The sequence below is a fragment of the Antechinus flavipes genome, chromosome 2 (assembly GCF_016432865.1).
Source record: "Antechinus flavipes isolate AdamAnt ecotype Samford, QLD, Australia chromosome 2, AdamAnt_v2, whole genome shotgun sequence".
Classification (NCBI taxonomy): domain Eukaryota; kingdom Metazoa; phylum Chordata; class Mammalia; order Dasyuromorphia; family Dasyuridae; genus Antechinus; species Antechinus flavipes.
In genome coordinates, this window is record NC_067399.1 from 359,502,460 (window position 1) to 359,527,387 (window position 24,928).

The 24,928-nt window shown below is 34.7% G+C and overlaps 1 protein-coding gene across 3 annotated transcripts in view; it reads right to left on the reverse strand.

Moving 5' to 3' along the window:
• SLC25A48 (solute carrier family 25 member 48) overlaps positions 1-24,928 on the reverse strand; it is a 173,746-nt gene that overhangs the window by 50,093 nt on the left and 98,725 nt on the right. The window contains exon 8 of one of the 3 annotated variants that reach the window (XM_051978143.1): positions 2,769-2,808. The exons of the other annotated variants lie outside the window; for them this stretch is intronic. The gene's annotated coding sequence lies outside the window, so the exon portion shown is untranslated. Of the gene's footprint in view, positions 1-2,768; positions 2,809-24,928 lie in introns of those variants that run through there. 3 annotated transcript variants of the gene reach the window in all.

Here is a 24,928-nt window from a genome sequence, read left to right on the forward strand (position 1 = left end):
AATTATACAACAGTTGCTTTCTGGTAGAATCAATTGAAATCATATTACAAGCTACAGCTTCACTTTGGAACAGTGCCTTAATTTTCAGTGCAACTAATTTTAATATTAGCTTTGTGAAATGAGGTTTGTAGGGTTTTTATTTTTATTTTTATTGTTTTGGTTTTGGTTTGTTTTTTTTTTTTTTTTTTTTTTTTTTTGCTAATATCAGTTCCATTATGTAAGGACTCCTTTTGTGTGATAACTTGATTGCATTTCTTTTACATGTCCTTTCTAGATAATTTTGTTACATACCTTCATTTCCTGAAAAAGAACTTGTTTCTTTATTGCTATTTATCAAACAATAGCAGCAGCAGTTTTCCTAATTGTTCTAATGTGTGAAATCCAAGGATTTGAGCAGTCAAGTTTTCTCAACTTCCTTTCTAAGCTGAGCCGAACTGGAAATTCTAGAATTGTATGAAAATTAATTTCAAGCCTGTTTAGCTAGATGGAGAGTCAATTTTTCTTTTCTATTCTTTCATAGGAACTTGTTGAGATATGTCTCTATTCCTAAAGATATTGATTGCCATTTTAAAAGTTAAAAAAAATGTTCAGGATTTTTTTCATCTTTTAAAACTTGTGTAATGGGGTGAAGGTTGCTTTTGACCTTAATGGCCATTTTCCAATACAGCTTTGGTTTGTCTATAGGCAGAATTGTCTATAGGCTGTTTATTAAAAAGCGCTCCAGGATATGAGACTCCCTTAAATAAAACATTGCTCTTATCCAGATGTAGGGATTATGCCAGGTAAGTAGCATGAATTTGAAAAAGAGGTTTGGCAGTGATATAATAATACTTTCATGAACAATCATTTGAAAAGAATTCTGACATTTACCTGGCTACATTATTCTGAAACAGACAGCTCCACATATAACCTATATCAAATTGTTTGCCTTCTTAATTGAGCATGGTGGGGAGGGAGAAAGGGAGAGAATTAGAAAGTCAAAGTTTTAAAAATAAATGTCAAAAATATTTACATGTAATTGGGAAAAAATAAAATACTCAATTTTTTAAAAAGAAAAAAAAAAGAAATAGGGCTCATTAAATGATGATTGACAAGGAAAGTAACTAAGCATAGACAGCTGTCAGTACAAATAGATTACTCTGCTCTCAGTAAACTGATATGCCACTCTCAGGGACTTAGGCTGATTAAGAACCAACTATAGAGCCAATTGATTTTTACCATAGGAACCATTTGTGATTTGTTGCTGATAGTATTTAATATTTGAATCAATTTCTTGTTATTATCTTGCCATTCTGTTTTAATTAGATGTCATTGTTTGTCATTGCTTAAATGTTATCTTGCTTGATCTTGTACAGAAATACACCAAGGGGGAAGAAAGTGCTCAGAGCTTTACAATGGAATAGATAGATGATATAAATATAAACATGGGGGCATTTTATGGGACACATTCAGGGGATCCCAGGTTAAATCTGAATAACAAAAAATGGATTAAATAAGCTAACTTAGCTAAACAAAAGTATCAGATCTGGCACACTTTGGTCCATTTTCTGATGACCACCCTAAATCATTCTCATGCTTTGCAAAATAGTTAACCTGATAAAAAAGATTTTATTTTATTTTTTAAGTTATTTGGCTTTGCTCTGTTTCTTGGCCACAGAAATAAATCAAATGCTTATAAATATAGCTTCCTCATTTATACTCATTGCTCATAAGGATTACTCTGAAGAGAAGTTGTGGATGACTCAGTGCAGCCCATCACCATCACTGGGAAAAGCAATGCAAAATGTACATGTCCTGCTAAGAGTACATTTTTTTTTTTATATATACAAAGGACAGTATATTAAAAAATATCTTTAAAAAAAAAACTTGAAGTAAACTATGCCCTAATGCCATTCATTTTGGTCCTTCTCAATGATCTACCAAAAAGATGATTATAATAACAAATGATTATGAAACTCATGGGATTGGGTTCTGACACCAAATGATGAGATTGGCACCAAATGATGGGATCCGGTAGCAATTCACATGTGAATAATTCATAATGGCTTTCTCATTGCCAAAAGTGATTTTTGTTTATGGTAAGATGTTATGGACAAAATGAAGAAATAAAATCGACTGCAGGAATGGTAAATATGAAATAGATTTAAGAGAGCATACAGTTAGTAAGGAAAGGGGTTTTTAACAAATAAAAAATGGAAAAGACAAGTTCCCCAGTGTAACTCCCAATTAACGAGGAGACAGGGAAAATGTCATAAAATGGAAGTATGCCAATAACTACAGAGCTAAATCCATAGAGAAGTTAGCACCCTAGAAGATACCATGAGGCATGGGGCAGGGGGTGAGATGAAAGGTACCATGAGGCAGAATGCTGTGGCAAGCTAACCCAAAAGGGATTCATCAAAGAAGGTATAAGTCATGGACAGTTTTATAGTAGAAATTTAGTCTCAGGAATTTTACATCATACCTGGCTTTCTGATTGGATTACAGTAAAGGTAAGATTGATTACTCAAGACCTCCACAGGGGTGGGACTGTAAGGTAGAGCTGATCTTCACGGTCTTTTCTTACTTCTTCAGGGAGTGATCTTATCACTACTTCAGGCTTTTTCTGTCTACCACCCTCTCCCCTCAGTTTACCTAGGACCTCATCAAAACCACTATCAAGGATAAACATAAAATCCTTAATGTTTGTTTCCATACTTACCTCCTGAAAAATATATGGCACAGATGTAACAGAAAACAAATGAATCAAGGGAGAAGAGAATGATCAATTGGTTATTGTCATGTTCTTTATTCATTAACATTTCTGCCCTGAGAACATAAAAAGAAAATAAAAAGCACTCAAACAGAATACTAGCCTGCAGACAATCAACACAATGTGGTTATTCTAATTCATATTCTAATTCTGGCCTAGGGCAGATCATTAAATGTTCTTCATAGAAAGGGTGTATCATGTTTGAACACTTGTTCTATATGAGATTTCAGCAGGATATTTAAAATTAACCACTGAATCCACTTAAATATACATGACAAATGCATTCTCAATGATTCCTATACAAAGTACAAAGGTCAATAGCAGGGTCAGTCCTTATCAAAATTATGAATTTGATAAAAATTGTTTTTTAGTTCCTAGAGTTCCAATATAGGCTTTTTTTTTTTTTTCCTATTGGTAAACATTGTCTTTTTCTATCCACTAGCACTGAGTACTCTCGAGCTTCTTGAAGGACCTGAAGTTCATATGTATCAAAGTATAAATAATTAATAACAATTAAAAGCTTTGGGCTAGCCATTGAATTTCAATAGACAATAGAACCTTAAATAAAAAGATTGAAATGCTTGGTCCTCATGTCCAATTCTGTATGACCCTGTGGACTACGGCACACCAATTCCATCCATGGAGTTTTCTTGACAAGGATTCTGGAGTAGTGTGTCATTTTCTATTACAGTAGATTATGGTAAATAGAGGTTAAATGACTTGCTCAGAATCACACATCTTATAAGTGTCAAAGGTCAGACTGTAACTCTAGTCTTCTGACTACAATCTAGCCGAGCTATTCAACTTCCTCACATTGTATGCACATATTTAATAATAGCAAATTTCTTTCTGAAATAGCAGTCCATCAATGTACATGAGATGGATTTATACCAAAAAGCAGAGCTGATTCAACATTAAAAAGTCTGTCAACCTATAACATACATTCCTATTAAAAACACTAGCGAGCATAGGAGTAAAAGGAGTTTTACTTGAAATGATAAAACTATCAGCAAACATTATTAAAGATAAGCTAGAAGCTTCCTAATAAGATTGGGGTGAAGCAAGGATGCTCCAGTATCACAACTATTATTCAGTTCTACTAGAAATCTTAGTTTTAGTAAAAGAGAGAAAGAAAAAGAAAAAAAGAGAAGAAAAAAAGAAATTGAAAGAATTAGAATAGGAAATAAAGAAATAAAAGTATCACCATAGGCAAATGAGGAGAGTGAGGCATAGTTTACCTCTCAGATCTATGGAGAAGGGAAGAATGTATGACCAAACAGGAGACAGAGAACAATATAGATATATGCAATATAGATAATTTTGATTACAGTTAAATAAAAGGTTTTGCACTAAATAAAGTCAATGCAACCCAAATTGGAAAGGAAGTAGAAAGGTGGGAGACAATTTTTGCAGACTGTTTCTGATAAAGGCCTCATTTCTCAAAGAGAAAATTGAGTCAAATTTATAATAATATAAGTCATTCCTCAATTGATAAATGATGAAAGAATATGAACAGGATGTTTTCAGATGAAATTAAAGCTAACTAAAAAGCCACATAAAAATGCTCTTAGTCACTATTGATTAGAGAAATGCAAATTAAAACAATATGTCTATCAGATAGGCTAAGCTGACAGAAAAGGAAAACAGTAAATGTTGGAGAGGATATGGGAAAATTGTAACATTGATGAATTATTATTTGAATTGTGAATTGATCCAATCCTTCTGGAGAAGAATTTGGAACTATGCCCAAAGGTTATAAAACTGTGAATTCCTCAAAATCTAGCAATACTACCGATTAGTTTATATTACAAAGAGATCATAAAAAATGGAAAAAGACCCACATGACCAAAAATGTTTATAGCAGTTCTCTTTGTTGTAGCAAAGAACAGGAAATTGAAGAGGTACCCATCAATTGGGGTATATTGAACAAATTATGATATATGAACATATGCAATGCTGGAGAAACTGAGGCAAGATAGAGATTAGAGAGTTTTTAATATTTTATTTGAAAGGGAGAAATTGTGCTGGGGCCCCCAGGGCTGATGTCCAAAGCATCCAGCTGCTAATGTGTGTTTCCCTTAAAGTATATATGCACATGGCTGAGTCAGGGGCAGAATCAGAGCACTGAGAGCAGGAATGGACTGACAGGGTTCTGACAGGGTAAGGGGAGGCACTGGACCTTCTGATAAGTTGGGATCAAAAAGAACAATGACAGAATGGGGGGAAGCACCGGACATTTTCATAAATAGGGAGGGCCTGGGGTCATGATGTCTAAAATAGAAGATCTTTCTTCTTATCAAACATCCTAATAATCAAGAGGGAAGGGTGGTGTTGCAACCTGGGGATTGGGGCAGAATAACTGAGGTAGGTCAATTCAAGGAGACTATGGCATAACATTCCACACTCTCTCTTCTGAATATTCAAATCATTGAATCACCTTCCTCTTGAAACCTGGAAGGTCTTAGCATCATAATTTTGACCAACCCTATGTGAAGCAAGTAAACCAAAATGAAACTAGAAAAATGCAAGGACTTATGGCAAGGATAAGTCTCTCCCTGATGACCCCAGAGTTAATCAGCAATACAAAAGCTCCCTGTTGCAAGCATGTCAGGTTCTCTGCAGTTCCAGAGCATCTCAGCCAGAGAATCCAGTTTGAGATGGACTGTTCACTATGAATTAGGTGGTCTACAGTCATTTGTGCATTTAACTCAGCCTCTGCTTATAGAGCAGCAGGACTCAAGGGCTCAAGGCCCCATTCAGAGGGGCAACCCACTCCAAGGGAGAAAGGTGAGACTTGTAGTAGCTCCACCTGTCTCTGCCCAGAGAAACAGAGAAGGCTGCTACGAGGATACAGGAAGAATCCAGATTTCTGAGCAAAGATATCAGAGTATGCACAGTTAGACCATCAAGGCAGGCAAACCCCAACTTCTAGGGCCTGATATCAAACTACAAGATCCTTTGAGAATGTTGGAATACTAATTAATGGGATTACAGGACTGGAGAAACAGATCAGAGAGATTACCAGTCCCAAAATGCCTGTATCTTGGAGATTTCTAAAAATAGGCAATCAGAAAATAGTCCCCCCCAAAATTGAGTCTGCCAGGGCAGTTCTAACAGAATAAGGGATTTCAAAGTTAAAGCATAACCAGCAGTCACATCCCAGTAAGTTTAAGCAAGGAGTAAAAAATGAAAAGGATTGCTTAAAAGACTTCCAATTCAATCTGGACTAGTGAGATAGGGAGTGGGGCAGAAGTGCCTAAAGCAAAGTGAACAGAAAACTAGAGGTTCCCATTTTTTCAGGTATTTTTGAGAAAATCCACCAGTTTTCCCAATTCCCTATCTCTCCCTCCCTTTTTTTCTTACAGAAAGGAGTTATCAAATAACCATCCCACATATAAATCCCAAGAGTGAAACAAAATTCTTATATATAAGATTAGTACATTAGGGTTTCCTAAAAATCCATCAAACATAACAGCAATAGTTACACAAGTTTAACAATTTCCATCCCAAATCTCGAACACACAGTAATAGATGACCCAGTCAGGGTTTAATAGTCATTCATCAACCATTCCCAAATTCCACCATATCAGTCCAAAATACATTAGGAGCAGGGACAATGGTCTCATTCAAAAGTGCCTCATGCTGAGGACAGGCGATAACTCTCTGTCCAGGGAGGGGGATGGGCATTGTGTGGCATGCTGACAATCAAAGCTGATCTAGGTCCCAGTTATAGCTGTAATTTGATCAAAATATACCAAAAAACCCCTACAAGTCTAAAAAATAAAGATTATAACAGTCTGAGATAGAAAGACTGGTCCACAAGGACTGCTACAAGATGTGGGGAGGCCAAAATAGATTGGCCAGCAGCTTTCTATGTGAAGAGATGCTTGTCTCACAGGACAGGCAAATGGTTGTCAGCTATAGCCCCAATTCAAAAAACAGCAATTGGCTCTCACAGACCACTGTGCTAATCATCCTATCATTTAGAAACTTTTAAAAAACACTTGAATATTCCTAGACACAATATCCAGTAACAGATAGATGACCAGGCTAAATACTCATTTGCCTAAGTATTTAGGATATAATGATTACATATAACCAGATTAGAAACAGCAAGGTATGACATAGTTGAATTGCATTAACAATTCTATTGACTATTGTCTCTGATCAGTCACAGGAGGAAAAAAATGCAAGGACATAACTATAACATAACATAAGCAACTAAAACTCAATCTTCAGCACATACAGGATAAAATAGCCTTAACCCCGTTTTATTCCAGTTAATTGTCCCACTAACTGTCAGAGGGTGGAGCTTTAAAACTCCCAAATAGCATTAACGATAAGCCCAAGAAATTTTATCTCCAATAACAAATCCCATTAACCAAAGTTTCAGATAAATCCCAAACAGGTATTTATCATGACCGTATTTACTATGACCTTATATTGATAACAGTAAGAAATTTGTCCCAGTAAGTTCATATCTTTCATACCCAAGTAGATATATAAGTTGAACATTATACATACAAAACAGTTTGCTTTCAAAATACATAATACATTGGAAAATATTTCAAATTACATATTGTCCATAACAGAATTATTTTCAAAAGGACAAAAAAAAAACTATTATTTTCAGAGGCCCTTTAAATAACCTCAGGATGACCCAATAAAATCAATTAAAACTTATACAGAATATCCAAATACCACATAAAAGAATCTGAGAGATTCTTAAAAATATCAATTAAGCTTTTAAAAATTACCCTACCAAATTATAGATCACATTTATGACCATATTCCTTAACCAAGGAAACCATTATGTAACAAAAGAAACAAATATTCAGTCAATTAACTTAAAAGTAGACCTATCTCTTAAAATCACTTGCCAGAGCCAAACCTCTGCATAAAGTGCCTGGAACACACTTAATAGGGGATGAAAAGGGGGGAGGTTGGATTACAAGTGGCCACCCTTCTATAACAGGCTTAATTGGAGAAAAAGAATTTCACATGGATAGCTAAATGACTCCATAAAACAAATCAAACACAGCTTTTTTTTTTTTTTTAAGTTTTCTCTTCAGTATCAAATGTTTCAATATTCAAACAAATTCTAAGATCTTATAATCAAGCTAACCACATCTAGATGTGGACAGGCAATAGTAAAACCATTTTAAAACTGCCCAAAAGAATACAATAGTAAAAACTATAAAGCTGTCCAAAAGGATATGTTTATGTTTTGTTTTGTTTTTTCATTTAGGTTTAAACTAGCTCCCCAAAACCTTTCCCCAAGTTTTAAAGTAATTAGCATAAATTCCTTTGTCCTCCAGAGGCCTTATCTGCCCAGCCCAGCCTAGGCCAGGATTGAGTTTCATTGCTTTTCCCCTCCTCTCTTAAAAAACTTTCCTGCCTTTCTTAAAATAGCCATATTTTTCTGTTTCTTTTACTTACAGATCAGTGCAACAGGTTAAAAAGTTTAAAATCACAAGCAAATTTTATACTAAGCATAATTGCAACAACTGAAATAACCAATTGCCAAATTTCTTAATCATTGTTTTTAAAACTTAACAGAACTCAAATTAACAAAAAAGGACAGACAAGTCATACAGAACACAGAACACAAATCACACAGACATAGGGTGCACAATTACAACATTAAACAAAACATCTAACACATATAACCAGATAGCACCCAAAAAGGGTCTCAGAATCAAATCAGACTGGATATGTCTTAGAAGATACCCAAAACAGAGGGGAATCATCCAGCGTCCTGGAATGATACCATTCTCAGAATTTAATGCCCATCGGCATTCTATTACTCTGAGAATCCAGATGCTAGCACAGACAGATAGAATTGGTAAACAGATCAGATTATGTCCTAAGACATCCAAACTTACCCTCCTGTGGCCAAAATCAAGGTGTCCACCTTTGGCCTTGGCTGTGGCTAAAAACTGCTCTTTTCCAGAGACTCTGGAAAAAATCCAGAGGTCTAGCCTCTCCAGGCCGAGAACCCAGGTCCTCAGCCACCCCAAGTCCCAAGGCAGAGACCCAAAGGTCTCTAATCTCTAATCCTGTTCTCATTTTCTAATATCTCAGTGGGACCTCCAAAAATGTAATGCCAGAGAAACTGAGGCAAGATAGAGATTAGAGAGTATTTTAATATTTTATTTGAAAGGAAGAGATTGTGCCCCAGGGCTGATGTCCAAAGCATCCAGCCGCTAATATGTGCTTCCTATGAAATATATATGCACGTGGCTCCAAGCTACCGGGGGTAGACTGAGGCTGGGGCAGAGTCAGAGCACTGAGAGCAGGAACGGACTATCAATATGGTTCTGATAGGATGGGGGCGAGGCACTGGATATTTTGATAACTTGGAATCAAGAAGAACAATGACAGAATGATAGGAGGCACCAGACATTTTCATAAGTAGGGAGGGTCTGGGGTCATGATGTCTACGATAGAAGATCTTTCTTCTTATCAAACATCCTGAGGATTAAGAGGGAAGGGTGATGTTGCAAGCTGAGAATTGGGGCAGAATAACTGAGGTAGGACACTTCAAGGAAACTGGCATAACACATAATGGAATACTGTTGTTTTATAAGGAATGTTTTATGAGGCAATGGATTTCAGAAAAATGTCAACATTTACATGAAATGATGCTGAATGAACTGAACAGTGAATGAGAACATTGTATACAGTAAATAGCAACTTTATGCAGGTGATCAATTTTGATAAACTGTTCTTCTTGGCAATACAATGATCTAAGGCAATTGCAAAAAACTCAGGATGGAAAATGCTATCCACATCCAGAGAAAGAATTGTAGAGTCTGAATACAGATCAAAGCATACTATTATCACTTTTTTGTTATTTTTCTTTTTTTCCCTTTTGTTCTGATTCTTCTTTCATATCATGATTAATATGGAAATGTGTTTAATATGATTGTACATATATTGTACATATATGATTGCACATGCATAGCCTACATCAGATTGCTTGACATCTTGGGGAGGGAGGAAGGAAGGGAGAAAAAATGGAAATCAAAAAATTATAACAGTAAATGTTAAGGACTAATAAATATATATTTTAAAAAATGTACACATGATATTCTTCTTATGTTAATATATGGTTGTGAACCATGGGACTCTTAAGAATAGAATATAATTGTTGGAGAGATACCTGATTGGTATGGGTAGGTTGAAAAAAGTAACAAATAATGAAGAGGTATTGTGGTACAGTGGAAAGAATACTGAACATTAAGCCATAGGATCCAAGTTAAAACTGTAGCTCTGACAGTTACTTCCTGTGTGACTTTGGACAAAGCTCTTCATCTCTCTAAACTAAAATGTCAAAATCTGAAAAATGATCAAATAGATGGATTTCACAGGACTCATTTCCAGGCTAGATTTCTAATCTATCATACAAATCAATAATTACAAAGTGGTAGTACAAAATATGTTTTCAAAAAAATATCTGCTAGAAAAACAAGTAAATAAGCTGATCACTTCATAATAGAGAAGGCTACACAGTGGATGGCTTATATAGTCCATTGATGGTCTCTTGGTGCCTAGAGAAAACAACAAAATCTTTAGAGCATATTCAGTGGACTTCTGTGACAAATTGTAAGAAAACATGGACAAGAGTCTCACAGGTTGGACTGGCATAGATAACTTGCAGTTTTCATCATTAAAGGGAACATACATATCTCTGATCTCAGTTGATTCATCTATCAACAAACATTTATTAATAATGTTCCAGGTACTATGCTAAATATAAATAGTATATAGACAGAAATGTAACATTCCTTGCCTCCAAGGAACTAACAGAGAAGACAATAGATAATATGAATAAATAGAGAAAGAAAGACAAAAACAGAGACAGGAGAGAGAGAGAGACAGATCATAAAAATTAAGTGCCAGGTATTATCAGGAATGGCTTCTTGGAGATTGTGGTGCTTAAACTGAGTCTTGCCAGAAATAAAGGATTCTTAGAGATAAAAGTCATAATGTTATTACATGAATGGCAGATAACCAATGACTAGGCATAACGATGGGAAATGGAGTTTTATGAATGAAGAAGAGTAAGAAGAGCTTGGTGGACCATGTGATATAGAAAGGGATATAATGTATCAATACTGTGAAGGTAATAATAATAGTTAACATTTATATACGGTTGCAACAAGTGTCTCGGGCCAAATTTGAATTTCAAGTCTTTTAAACTACAAGTTCAATGCTCTCTCTACTATACCACCTAACTAGTATGTTTGGTCTAGAATATACAGAGCTTTAAATGTCATATAGAAAAGGGTTTATTTGTTTATTTTATTTTGCATTAGAAGTAATAAGGAGTTAATAGTATTCACCGAATCAGAAAATGTTATGAATAGAAAACCATATTGACAGCTGTATGGAGATTTTCTTTTCCCTATTTAATGCCTTTGATATTCTTTACTGCTATTTCCTCCTTAACACTGTTTTTGTGACACAACTTTCTCTTTTCTTCCTCCAGCTACCTAACTACTCAATCTTCTCAGATGCTTTGTCATCTATATTATATTTCCTAAGGATGAGCATCCCCCTAAGGTTCTATCTTGGACCTGATTCTCTTCAATTTTTACACTTTTCTCCTAAGTAATCTCATGAGTTCATATGAGTTGAGTTATTATCTCTACAAAGGCATATATACTTATATACATTCTTTTTTCTTTCTTTCTTTCTTTTTTTTAAAGAGAGGCAACTGCGGTTAAGTGACTTGCCCAAGGTCACATCGCTAGGAAGTGTTAAGTGTCTGAGACCAGATTTGAACTCAGGATCTCCTGACTTCAGAGTTGAGCCCTCTCTAAGTTCATAGATACAACTCAAACATCTTATTCTACATGAAGCCTTTCAAACTTCCAAATGCTCATACTCTTTCTGAATATCTTCAACTGCTTATGAGCTCCACCCTCAACTTTCCTTTAATTAAGTATTTTGTATTTATTTGTATTTCAAATTGTTATGGTTAGAGAATTGGTCTTGGCACCGTGAAGACCCAGTTTTTTCAAGCATCACCCATGATACATATTGCAGATTGTGTGACACTGAGCACATCTCAGTGCCCCAGAAAACTTTAGAGTATAAATTGCATAAAACATGCTGACTTGTATTTGTAGAGAGAATATAATCATCTGAGAGCTTGATGTGCTAATATAATCCTAGGTCCTATTATTTTCTCTATAAACTTCTTTCAGTGAATTTCATGAAACTTTCAAAAAAACCATGGGCAAGGATTTCACAAGATGATCAAGCATGAAGGGGTTTCAAGCACTCCTAGCTAACAAAATATTCATACTACTTCAATAATAGACACAAGTATTTAAGAATTCAAATTTTTCTGTGTCCTTTGTCCCTTGATTGAAAGTACAAAGTGTACTTTGTTCATTGTTTGTTGATTATTTAAAAACAAAAACAAAACAAAATAACATTTGACTTAGTAGAACAAAATATAGCTTTAAAAATTCTCCTTTAAGAAATTTGGGACTATGCCCAAAAAGCTATAAAACTGTGTGCATACCCTTTGATCCACTACTGGATCTGTATCCCAAAGAGATAGTAAAAAGGGGCAAAGACCCATATGTGCAAAAATATTTGTACTAGATCTTTTTGTAGTGGAAAATATATGGAAATTGGGTGGATGTCCATCAGCTGGGGAATGGCTGAATTAGTCATGGTATATGAAGGAAATGGAAGATTTTTATTTTATAAGAAATTATTAATAGGCTAATTTCCGAAAAGCCTGGAAAGATTCACCTGAACTGATGCTGAGTGAAGTGAGCAGAATTAGGAGAACACTGTACACAATAACAAGATTATGCAATAATCAACTGTGATGGACTTGACTCTTTTCAACAATGTGGTGATTCAAAGCAATTCGAATAGACTTGTGATGGAAAGTGCCATCCTCATCCAGGGAAAGAACTATGGAGATTGAATATGGATCAAAGCATAACAATTTTACCTTTTTTTGTGTTTTCTTTCTCATGGGTTTTCTCCCTTTTTAGTCTGATTTTTCTTATACAAAATGACAAATATGGAAACATGTTTAAAGTATTATACATATGTAACCTATATCAGCTTGCTGTCTTGGGGAGGGAGAAGATAAGGGAGGGAAGAGAAAAAATTTATAATACAAAGTTTTTAAACAAAAGGTATGATGAAAACTATCTTTACATGTATTGTAAATACTTTTGGAAAAAAATGAATAAAAAATCTCCTCCAAAAGAGTCATCTCATGAATATTTTACAAGCATAAAAGATTTCTTGATAAATGTAACAATTCTGAATTCAATTCAAGCCCTCTAATTAACATCAAGAGGGACAAAAATTAGCGTGATATATGTTTGTCAGATGTGTTTTCTTGAGGATATTTGAGCATGCTATTTGTACAGAAGAGGGATTCCATGTATTTTGAAGTACTCCAGATGGTGCTACTAGAAGATCATCCCCCCCCCCTTTTTTTAAATAGACCATTCTTTGCTTCATTTGTTATTTATCTAACTTTAATCACTAGATAGGCAGTTGCCTCAGTCAAACTGAAATCTGTATAAAGACCTTAGTTTTAAAAGGTCAACGTTTCCCATTGCTTCCAGAGCGATCTTCAGTTTCCTGATTTATCTCATCATTAGACTCAGATGGCTCCAGAGGAAAAAAGTGAGTTTGGTAACCTTTCACAGCCCTTCCTCACTTCTATTTAATTCCCTTGCATGTCATGTCCTCACTTTCTTGATGTCACAATTTCCTTCAATTAATGATTGACAAGCAGCAAAAATTAGCAGATGATATTGTAATATCTTTTTAAATTAAGTTCCAAAAATAACTTTATGGTACCACTTCATATCTCTCAGATTGGCTAAGAAGACAGGAAAAAATAATGATAAATATTGGAAGGGATGTGAGAGAGCCAGGACATTAATGTATTGTTAGTGGAGTTGTGAAATGATCCAACAGTTCTGGAGAGCAATTTGGAACTATGCCCAAAGGACTATAAAATTGTATGTACCCTTTGATTCAGTAGTCTCACTACTAGGTCTGTGTCCCAAAGAGATAATAAAAGAAGGAAAAGGATACACATGTGCAAAAATGTTTGTAGCAGCCCTTTTTTTAAGTAAGGAACTGGAAATTGAATGGATGCCCATTAGTTGGGGAATACCTGAATAAGTTATGATATATGAATGTAATAGAATATAAGTATTCTATAAGAAATAATGAGTAGGTTGGTTTCTGAAAAGCCTGGAAATATTTACATGAACTGATGCTGAGTAAAGTGAGCAGAATTAGGAGAACACTGTACACAGTAATAAGAAGATTATATGATGATCAACTGGGATGGGCTTAACTCTTCTCTACAATGTGGTAATTCAAAGCAATTCCAATAGACTTGGTATAGAAAATTCCATCTGGATCCGGAGAGAGAACTATGAAGACTGAATGTGGATTGAAGCATAATGTTTTCATCTTTAAAAATTTTTTTTCTTTCTCATTTTCCCCATTTGCTCGGATTTTTCTTACATAACCTGACAAACGGAAATATGTTTAAAAGAATTGTACAGACTTAACCTATATCAGATTACTTGCTATCTTAAGAAGGGGGAGGTAAGGAAGGGAGGGAGAAAAATTTGGAACACAAAAGCTTAGAAAAATGAACATTGAAAACTATCTTTACATATATTTGGAAAAAATATTACAGATCCTCCTTAATAAGATCTATGTTCAATCCACCACTCCATATAAGAACAACTAAATGGATTTTTTTAAATGCCTGTTAAACTGTTATTGTTCGGGTATTTCACTTGTGTCCAATTCTTTGTGACCTCATTTAGGATTTTCTTGGCATGATAATGGAATGGTTTTCCAATCCCATCTCCAGAACATTTTACAGATGAAACTGAAGCAAACAGGGTTTAAGTGACTTGCCTAGAGACAGACAACTCCCGACTCTATCAAAGTTCTTGACTCTAGGATCAGCACTCTATCTACTGCTTCACCTACCTGCCTATTATCAAGACTCATCTGTACCTATGTCTGGGATAGGAACAGCAACCTAGTGATGAGTTGAACAAAGAGAGAATGATTTAGACAAGATTTGAGAAACTGCAAGGCACTTTTCAGTTACTCCCTGGCACCAAAAAGGAAAAACTCCTTTAAATAAATGTTCTCTTGTAGTGGCAAATCCTGGATACTATAGTGTCTAGAGAATCAAAGACTTTGGGGCTAACCAAGGACTATTAAGGATCACACAATGGACATAAGTGGTCTAGCACATTTTCCCACTAATAATGTAGATTTAAGTAGTAGTATAAAATTGAGAGGATATATGATGGATGAGACAGTTATATACGAAAAAGTGAGGTACAATAGATGATTACCAGTGGCATTCATGCTGACAAAAAAAAAAAGATCTAAATAAAAGAAGGCCTCTACCACTCATGAGAAAAGTTTCCAAATGAACCAGAATGTATATTTTGCAAAGCAAAGAATTAGAAACAAAGTAGATGCGCCCACTGATTGGAAAATAGTTAATAAAATGTGGTACATGATGAATACAATAGAATATTATTGTGCTACAAGAAATTACAAATATGAATACAAAAAATGTGGAAAGATTTACATACACTGCTCTAAAGTTAATTGAGTAGAACCAAGAAAACAATATATGTAATAATTACAACAATATAAATAGAAAGAACAATCACAAAACAATTAAAACTAAATGTTGCAAAATTATAAAGAATAGCCGGCTCCAAAGAAGGTATTCCATCCTTTCTGAAGATGCAGAGCCATGTATGTGATATATGAAATATTTTTTCAGTTTTTTTTGAGATACATAGATCAGTTTGCTGATTTATTCCTTTTTTTTTTTTTTTTTTTTGTGAGGCAATTGGGAATACGTGAGTTACCCGGATCACATAGCTAGGATGTGTTAAATATCTGAGGCCAATTTTGAACTCAAGTCCTGCTGACTCTAGGCCAGTGCTCTATCCTGAGCTATCTAGCTGCACCTCTTCTTTTTCTTTTTCATTTTAAAAAAAATAATATTTGTTATATGGAGTGGCTTTCTTGGAGTATGAGGGGGAATGATTCTTAGGAGAAATTTTGGTGATAAAAATAAAGACCAGAAAAATCAATAACATTTATTTTAGGAGTAGAAAAGAATTCCACTACATTAAACACATCACAAAAGAATAATATGGACAATCACACAATTTGAGAAGGCATCAATTGGTTGTGATCTGAACTGATAGAAAGAAATATCCACTTTGATAAGTTTATAAATCAAGCCCTTACTTGATTATAAGGGGAAAGACGGGTCTGGAACTGCTTTATCTTTGTTCCTCTAACAATGACCAACACAATAATTTGCATATTGTAGATTGGTTTTTATTCTGTCCTATTAACCCCAGTGCTTCGTATGATACCTTACATGTCTCATATAGACACTTGAACTGCATTGAGTAAAAGTCGTGGAACCATCATAGGTTCTGATGGGTGAGCTTTTTATCTTATTTTCTCCTAAACCCTCTACCTCACTTCTAGGTCACTGACTTCAACTATTTCACATTATGGAGACATAATATTACCAATCCCTTGTTCCCCCATCAGAATGTAAACTCACTGAAAAAAGAGACTATCTTGTTTGTTGCTATACTTTGTCCCTAGGATTTAGAACAGTGACTGGCACAAGATAAGTGCTTAATTTCTGACTCTTTGTCTCTCTGTCTCTCTCTGTCTTTCTCTCTCTCCTTCTCTTTCTCTTTCTCTCTCCCTCTATGTAGATTAGAGGTTTTTAATTTTGGTCCCATGAACTTTTTTTTTCTCAGGCAATTGGGGGTAGGTGACTTGCCCAGGGTCACATAGCTAGGAAGTGTTAAATGTCTGAGACTAGATATGAACTCAGGTCCTCCTGACTTCAGCCCTGGTGCTCTATCCACTGCACCATCTAGCTACCTCCCACCCCCACCCCCATGTACTTTCTTAAAATTTTTGATAAATATATTTCAGTATAATTGATTTCTTTTGTAATCGCATGCATTTTTTAATGCATTTAAACATTACTCTGAGAAGCAGTCCATAGATTTCACTAGGTATGCATGTGTGAGCACACACAGATAAACACGGACAGACACACAGACACACAGACATATACAAAGAGAGCTCTTGATTATGTGCTTAATAAATTTTTGTTAAATTGTAGGATGGTGACCTGGCAGACCTAAATCATACACTAGGTGGGAACCGCAGACTTCCTGGACCTAAAATAAAACTTCTACTGCATTACTTAGTAAATAGACTGAAGCAACATTTTGAAATCTTGAGTTAAAGGAGACACTAGACCTGAGATGTGAGAAAAACCTAACTTAGATACATCCTGGAGTTATTGTGTACTTACAGACTTGTTGGAAAACACTATTCTAGAAAGACTTACTTGATATAAGATACAACAATAATGTTTGTTTTTTTTTTTACTTGAGGACTCATTTACTGATTATTCATATGATATTTTAAATTTAATGTAAAAGATAGAGTGGGTTTTACTTGGAACTTTACATTCTTTTGGGTCTTTTTACCCTATGACTTCTTAGAATAATTATTTTATTTTATTCTCAGGGAAATAACTTTCATTACTCAAACAAAACCGTCAAGTTTCTTTATCTTTAGAAATAGGTCAGAATTGTCTTTTGTCACACATGGTTTATAAAATGTGTCATCTCATCCAATAACTTGGTTATCATGTTAGATGTCAATTTCCCCTGGATGGTTAGACTTTGATAAGATAGTACCTTATAAATCCTTTTGGTATTTAGAACCAATGAGTAATTTAGAAGCTTTGCATATTTTCTCAGGAGACATTATTTTGCATGCTTACATTTACATTTTTAAATAGAATCCTAGAAGCTAAACCTCAAAAGTTTCTGTGGCTCAGTTTAGATAAGCATCTGCATTTCATATGTTTGCTTAACTTGCTATTCTTAGTTTTCTACAACTCAATGGGTGGGGAAGATAGTGAAGAATTTCAAATATATTAGTTTTAAAATTATTTACTTTCAGTAACTAGCATGGTGTCTAGAGAATTAGGCTTAGAGTAAGAAAGACCTGAGTTCCACATCTGTGACCTATGAAATTACTTAATCTCTTAGTATTCCTAACTATTCTCTAATATTTTAAAATTCAAATGAGATATTGATATGCATTGGTACAGTGTCCTCTACACCATTGAAACCGCAAGTCCAGTTTTTTAAAAAAAGAAGTCCAAACCCAGAACAGAATAATGAGAACCAGCCAAAACATGAGTTACTAGTGATGATCATGCTAAATTGCCTTTTTTATCCTTTTTCCTCAATAATTTTCTATTTCCTTGTTGGACAATGTTATATCAATAATTTGCTATGTACATTGAATAGAGCTCATCTTTGGTTCTTGTCATCACTAAACAATTGGAACTGGTTTGAATCATCTCATTGTTGAAGAGAGCCACGTCCATCAGAATTGATTATTGTATAATATTGCTGTTGCCATGTATAATGATCTCCTGGTTCTGCTCTTTCACTTAGCATCAGTTCATGTAACTCTCTCCAGTTCTGAAATCATCCTGTTGGTCATTTCTTACAGAACAATAATATTCCATAATAGTCATATACAATAATTTATTCAGCCATTCTCCAATTGATGGGTATCCACTCAGTTGCCAATTTCTTGCCACTACAAAAAGGAATACTACAAACATTTTTGGACATATGGATCCCTTTTCCTCCCTTAAGATCTCTTTGGGGTATAAGCCAAATAGAAACTCTGCTGGATCAAAAGGTATGCAGTTTGATAACTTTTTAAGCAGAGTTCCAAATTGCTCTCCAGATTGATTGGCTCCGTTCACAGTTCCACAACACTATATTAGTGTCCCTGTTTTCCCACATCCCTTCCAATATTTGTCATTATTTTTTCCTGTCATCTTAGCCAATCTGAAAGTTGTATAGTGTAAAACCTCATTTTCTGGAAGAAGTCTTTCTCATTTCTTAATTCTAGTGCCTTCCATATGTGAGTTATCACTAAATTGCTTGTATCTGTTATCTTGTTTGTACATAACAGTTTGCATATTTTTTCCACATTTAGAATGTAAGCTCCTTGAGGATAGAGACTGTCTTTTTACCTTTCATTGCTAAGTCTCATGTGTAGTGAGGACTCTTAGCCTGCAAGGGACTGTCTTTGTGTGCCTCAAAAAGAGTCAGAATTAACACTTCCAGTTCCTTATTCCCCACCATTCTACTCAAAAGGAGACTTTTATTTCTGCCAAGAGGAGAAGCAGAACAGGGGGAAGAAGGCACCACTCTGTTCTCCTAAGAGAAAGGGGCTAAAACTATGTCTATCTGCTTGTTTAATAATTGTTTAATTATTAGATTAGGGAATTTGAGCGCAGATTCAAGCTAACTTCTAATCTCTGTTTCAGTATGACGATAAGAGTAAATATAGGGAAGGAGAACTCCCAATATATCCTTTTCTCATTTCCTTCCCACATTTTCTTTCAAAGCCTTCCAAATACTGAGCAGTTAATAACTGAACTCATTTTTACACCTAAAATCTAGACCTTGTGTTAGAGACATACCAGGAAACTGAATTTCTTCCATTTAAGTTGTCTTAGGAAGAGTCTCTAAGATCATCTGGCAAGATCAGAAAGCAGACACTAAGAATTGAGGTCTTTTCTCAAGCTAAACTGCTAAGCATTCAAACCACTTTATTGGCCATATTGAATGCTAACAATACATTTGCCTATAAGACTCTATTATGGAGAGCTCACACAAAGCAAATCTTCACATGGAAGTCAGAAGTGAATCAAGGAACACAGGACTGCACAGCATGGAATGCCAGTATCAAAAATTTTGTGCTCTATGAACAAAGCAGAATTGCAGTAATTCAAAAGAAATGTTAAATATGTAAATTTAGTTATATCTACATGCCATATGTTTATATGGATTATTTGTGTTCAACCTGTGATGGAATATTCCAAGTTCATAATGATCTGATCAGTAATAATTGGACACACTGCACCCTGATTCCAACACTGTGATATCATTTTGGTCCTCTCTAAAAATGAAGTATAGCAGCTAATATCTCTTCCCATCAAATATTGGTTCCACTGTGAACATGCATAGCAATTAGCCAAAAAGTCCATTTATTCAATTCAATAGAACAGAAATATTTATATATATACCAAGTTGAGAATAGGGACATGATGTCAATTGTCAGCTCTTTTCTTATGTTCTCTGTTTACACCAGCCTGAAATAGAGTTGATCTTCTCCACCATCTCTATTAAAAGCTGGAAGCCAGAAGTACTTTAAGAAACTAAATATCTGATGTCTCAAAGGTGCTTGAAGAAAACTGGAGATCTTCCATTTTTAACAGCTCTGTCCTGGCCTAATGCAGGGTAGAAACTTTGTCTTTTCAATAAGGAAAGAGTTCCATACAAATGTATTTTGGGACAGGATTTACATTTTTTATATTTTTAGTGTTTAGCATAATACTTGGTACATAATAGGTACTTTATTAATATTTAATGAATGACAGAAAAATAGGCCTTGCCTGTAATGCTGGAGAAACTGAGGCAAGATAGAGATTAGAGAGTTTTTAATATTTTATTTGGGAGGTAGAGATTTGCTGGGACCAATGGATTCATGATTTGGTCCCAGAGCTGAATGAGACTATTGTCTCCAAGAATCCAGCATCCAGTTGCTAAAGTGAGTTCTCAATGATATATATATGCATGTGGTTCCAAGCTACCAGGGCTACCTGAGGCAAGAACGGAGTCACAGCACTGAGATTGGGATGGACTATCAATAAGGTTCTGACAGGGTAGGGAGAGGCATCCGACATTCTGATAAGTAGGAAAGGTCCGGGGTCATGATGTTTAAGATAGAATGTCTTTCTTCTGGATCATAACGATTAGGAGGAAGGGGTAGTATTGCAGGATTGAGCAGAACAATTAGGAAACTGAGGCAGAACAATTCAGGGAAACCGAGGCAGGACAATTTAGGAAAACTGAGGCAGAACAACAAAAGGGAACTGTGACACACATGCCTTCAGGAAACTTGCATTTTTCTTTGGTGTATATAACATGTATAATATAGTACAAAGTAATTGGAGAGCAAAAGAGTTCTAATAACTGGTGGGTAAGGAAAGACCAATTTGTTCTTTCATGTCTCCTTTGTAATTCCTGATTTCATTGAGAAATGATATTATTATTCTTCTTATACTATGATCTTTCACAAGAGGTACTTCTTATACTATGATCTTTCACAGCTGATATACACTAACTGTGTATTTATTTGTGCTTGTTATTATTTCTTCTTCATTTTTCCATCCCTTGATATCTAATGCAATTCATTATATATGAAATTGAATTGAATTATAACTTTAAAATTTATATTAATTTCTTATTGCACAAAGATGTTCAGCTTCTTGTAAGCAGAAACCAGCTTTCATCTTTATTTGGATCCCCAGCATTTAGCACAGTATCTGGCACATATTAAGTTCTTAATACATTTTTATTATCGAAACACTGGGAAGAAGAGATTTAATAAGTGTTAAAAATGGGGTTGAAGGAAGAGGAGGAAGTATATTAGACTTACATTCTTTCAACTGAAAAAATACAATATATATTAAATAAATTAACTAATCAATAATTAATTGCATACTAGACATCATTTCCTAACTAGGTCTAGGAAAATAAAGAACGGCAAAAATGCCAAAAATACCAAAAAATACCAAAGCAGATAATCTTGTTCTCTGAGAGCTTGCTTTTACTCTGTAGACAGAATCTAATATATACAGAAGTAGGCAAATGACTGAATTATTAAATTATTGAATTGTATAAAGTCATTTAAAACAATTAAAAACAAAAGGATAGGGTCCTTGTTGAGGGATGAGAAATGTTGAGGAGTAAGAGATACCTTAACAGAGACGAGGTCCCCAGGCCTGTGTCATAGATTTTTTTATGGAAGAATTTGCAGTCCCAATCTGCAAGTGAGGTTTTTGGCCAAAAAACGGGTTTATTTTTACGGAGAAACAATTTCCCTCGGTGGACTGCTTCCTGATCAGGAATTAATAAAGGTAGGTTTTTGGCAAAAATGGGTTTATTGACACTAAGAAGCCCCTCAGTGGATCGATTCCTGATAGGAATTAGAAAGGTCTGGGTACAGAATCTTGTTCTTTATTAACCTTCTATGGTTTGGGGCTAGGAGCAATTAGGGGCTAATTTTCAAATCAATAAAGGGTAGTGATTGTCCCAGACCAAAGTGATTCCCAGATCAATTGGGAAATGGCAGTTTCCCATGGGAATCAGATAGGAGGGTGAGGATCATTTTTAGGAATTTCCCCAGGCCGGATACACATCCTCCCTCCATAAAGATCAGGAGACAAAGAACCCTTATTACATCAGTCCTACCTATTTCCATCCTAAGCCAATCATTGGATTTGATCTTGAAATGTATTTAATGTTGTTTAAAGTTATAGTAAGTACATCAATACTAAGTAACTTGATGATGAGATTTAGATTTAATATCCTTTCAAAGTTGTTCTGCAGTTTTGCTTAGGACAAGGTCATTTGCAAGTGGGTATGAAGCATTTTGGACAAGAGTAAAATGTGATCCAGTAATAAAAATTACTTCTGAGATTTATGAATGAAATGTGCTGACTCCAACAGTAATTTTTAAAATAAATTACAAGAAAGGAAGTTACCCTATGATCTCACTCAACCTCTCCCCAACACCCCCATCCCTGTCTACAACCAAAAAAAAAAAAGATCTCATTATAAGAATCTATGACTGAGTAACATTCTCAGTATAATGAAAAATAATGTAAAAAAAAAAACACATATAACTTTTAATGGAAAACACCAGAATTCTCACAATCAGAATCCTATCATGAAAAAAAAAAAGTTAGAGGATAAAATCTTAAACTTTTCTTAATGCAATCTTTTAACTTAACCTTTTCAAATGATCTTTTCTGAGGACTGAAATTTCCTGGCACAAAATCAATTATACTTTGTTAAGTGACTCAACTGGATTTTTTTCTTTAAAATGGTGGTCTAAGCTTACATAGAAAAAAAGTGGTATCAATTTGATGTCAGGGGTTTTCCATGATTGAAAGGCAATTTATAGAAGACACAATTTAAAAAGAGAGTCTGCAGACTCAGTTACACATTGAAGAAAAGATGTTTTTCCAGGGGCTTTTCTTTTCCATCTTGCTTTTGTCAGTGAGTGGAAACCCTGTTCAAGTCCAGAATCAAACGAGTTTACAAAGAAGTTCAAATCCAAATGGGAATGATTGCTCAAGTCCAGAACTAACTTTGATTACACAGGATCTCATTGAAATTTTGGAGGTATGTTCAAGAGGGCTAGTGTTTTTCATGGTGAATAATTTGAAATTTGTAAAGACTGAATTCAACATGACTTCTTTTTTCTTGGTCTATGTATATGTCTACCAATTTAGAAAGATGCTGCTGCAACATGCAATTGTAGTGCCAATGTAAGTGAATAGATCAACATTTTTAAACCCCATTGAAATTTTCTGTTGTCAAGTGTCACATAATAGAATTTCATATTTAAATATCTCTTTTGCAGGTGACTGACTGTTTATGTCTTCCTGTATCTTCTGTAAGTATGATTTCCTATCTCTTCTGTAAGGAAAGTAAAAGAAAAACACTGTGTGAACTATATTTATTTATTTGCAAATACCATTCATTTTTTGAATTGCATTCATCTAAAAATTTAATTGGATAGTAAATTATTGTAATGATTTTGATGATAATGAGAGCTACATTTATATGTGCTTTGATATTTGCAAAGCTATTTATAAAGATTATCTCATTATTATGTAGGAATATGTTTCTTGTCAAAAATTTCAGTCTCTTGAACTCAAAGGTGAGCACAGTGAAAAAATATGGCACTAAAAGATATAGTTTCAAATTTCACTTCTGCCTCTACTTAGGGAAATTTTTTTCCTACAAATGGAGTCAGGAATTGGGGCAGTATTTAAATTCATGTCTTCCGGTGTCCTTTTCTATTAAATGACACTACCTCTTATTTACTTAGAAGAAATTATAATAACTATTTGGGATAATTAGATGGTGAAGAGGACAGAACACTGGGTTTGGAATCAGGAACACTGAAAATCATTCAGGTACTTTGGGTCTATTTCTTCTTCTTCTTCTTTTTTTTTTCTTGATGCAATTGAAGTTAAGTGACTTGCCCAGGATCACACAGCTAGGAAATGTTAAGTGTCTGAGACTAGATTAGAACTCAGGTCCTCCTGACTTCAGGGCTGGTTCTCTAATCCAGTGCACCACTTAGCCACCCTTATTTCTTCTTTTATAAGGTCCTGGGTAATTGTACTAGATGGTCTTCTAATTTAACCATAATCCTTTACTGGACACAGCATATGAATAAAGCCTTCATTTATAGCCAGTCCCATAAAATGTAAGATTAGTGGCAGTGTTTACTATAATAAAACTGTCAAGTATGAATGAAAAAGATAAATCAACAATCTATTACATGGAAAGTGTTTTTTTCTTCCTTATCACATCACTCACTTCTTCCTCATAGAATAATAGAAATAGTCAATATTCTACTTCTTGCTGATATCAACTGCCATGGGAATCTGAATATTTACAAAAGCAATTTAAATCTATTTCCTGGCTAAAATGTTTCCCTTTTTGAGAAAATAGTGTTTCCCATTGGGAATTGGGGAGGAAGTGAAGATTTTAATTTCGGCAATTTTAATTCTACTCTCAACTTTTGAGTCAGTTTACAATGTTTCCAATTGCCTACATCTTACTTTCCCTCTCACTTTGTTTTCATCCCATCCTTTTCTTTTGTTTCTTCCTTACCAAAACTCATAGTGGAACATGGAAAAGGGAATGACATGATTAAAGGCAGAACAGAAAGCAACCATTATTTTCCTCTACTTTGAGTCTCAGGGGAATTCTCAGAGAGAATTATTTAAGGTGTCTACCCTGGTCAACTTTCATAACCTTCCAAAATGCTCTTAAGATTTTTTCCCCAGTAGTTCCAAGAATGCTACTATAAAAGTAAGGAAGGCTAAAATTCTTAAGATCAAAGATTTAGAATTGAAAGGAATACTAAAAGTCATCTGGTCCTATTCTCTCA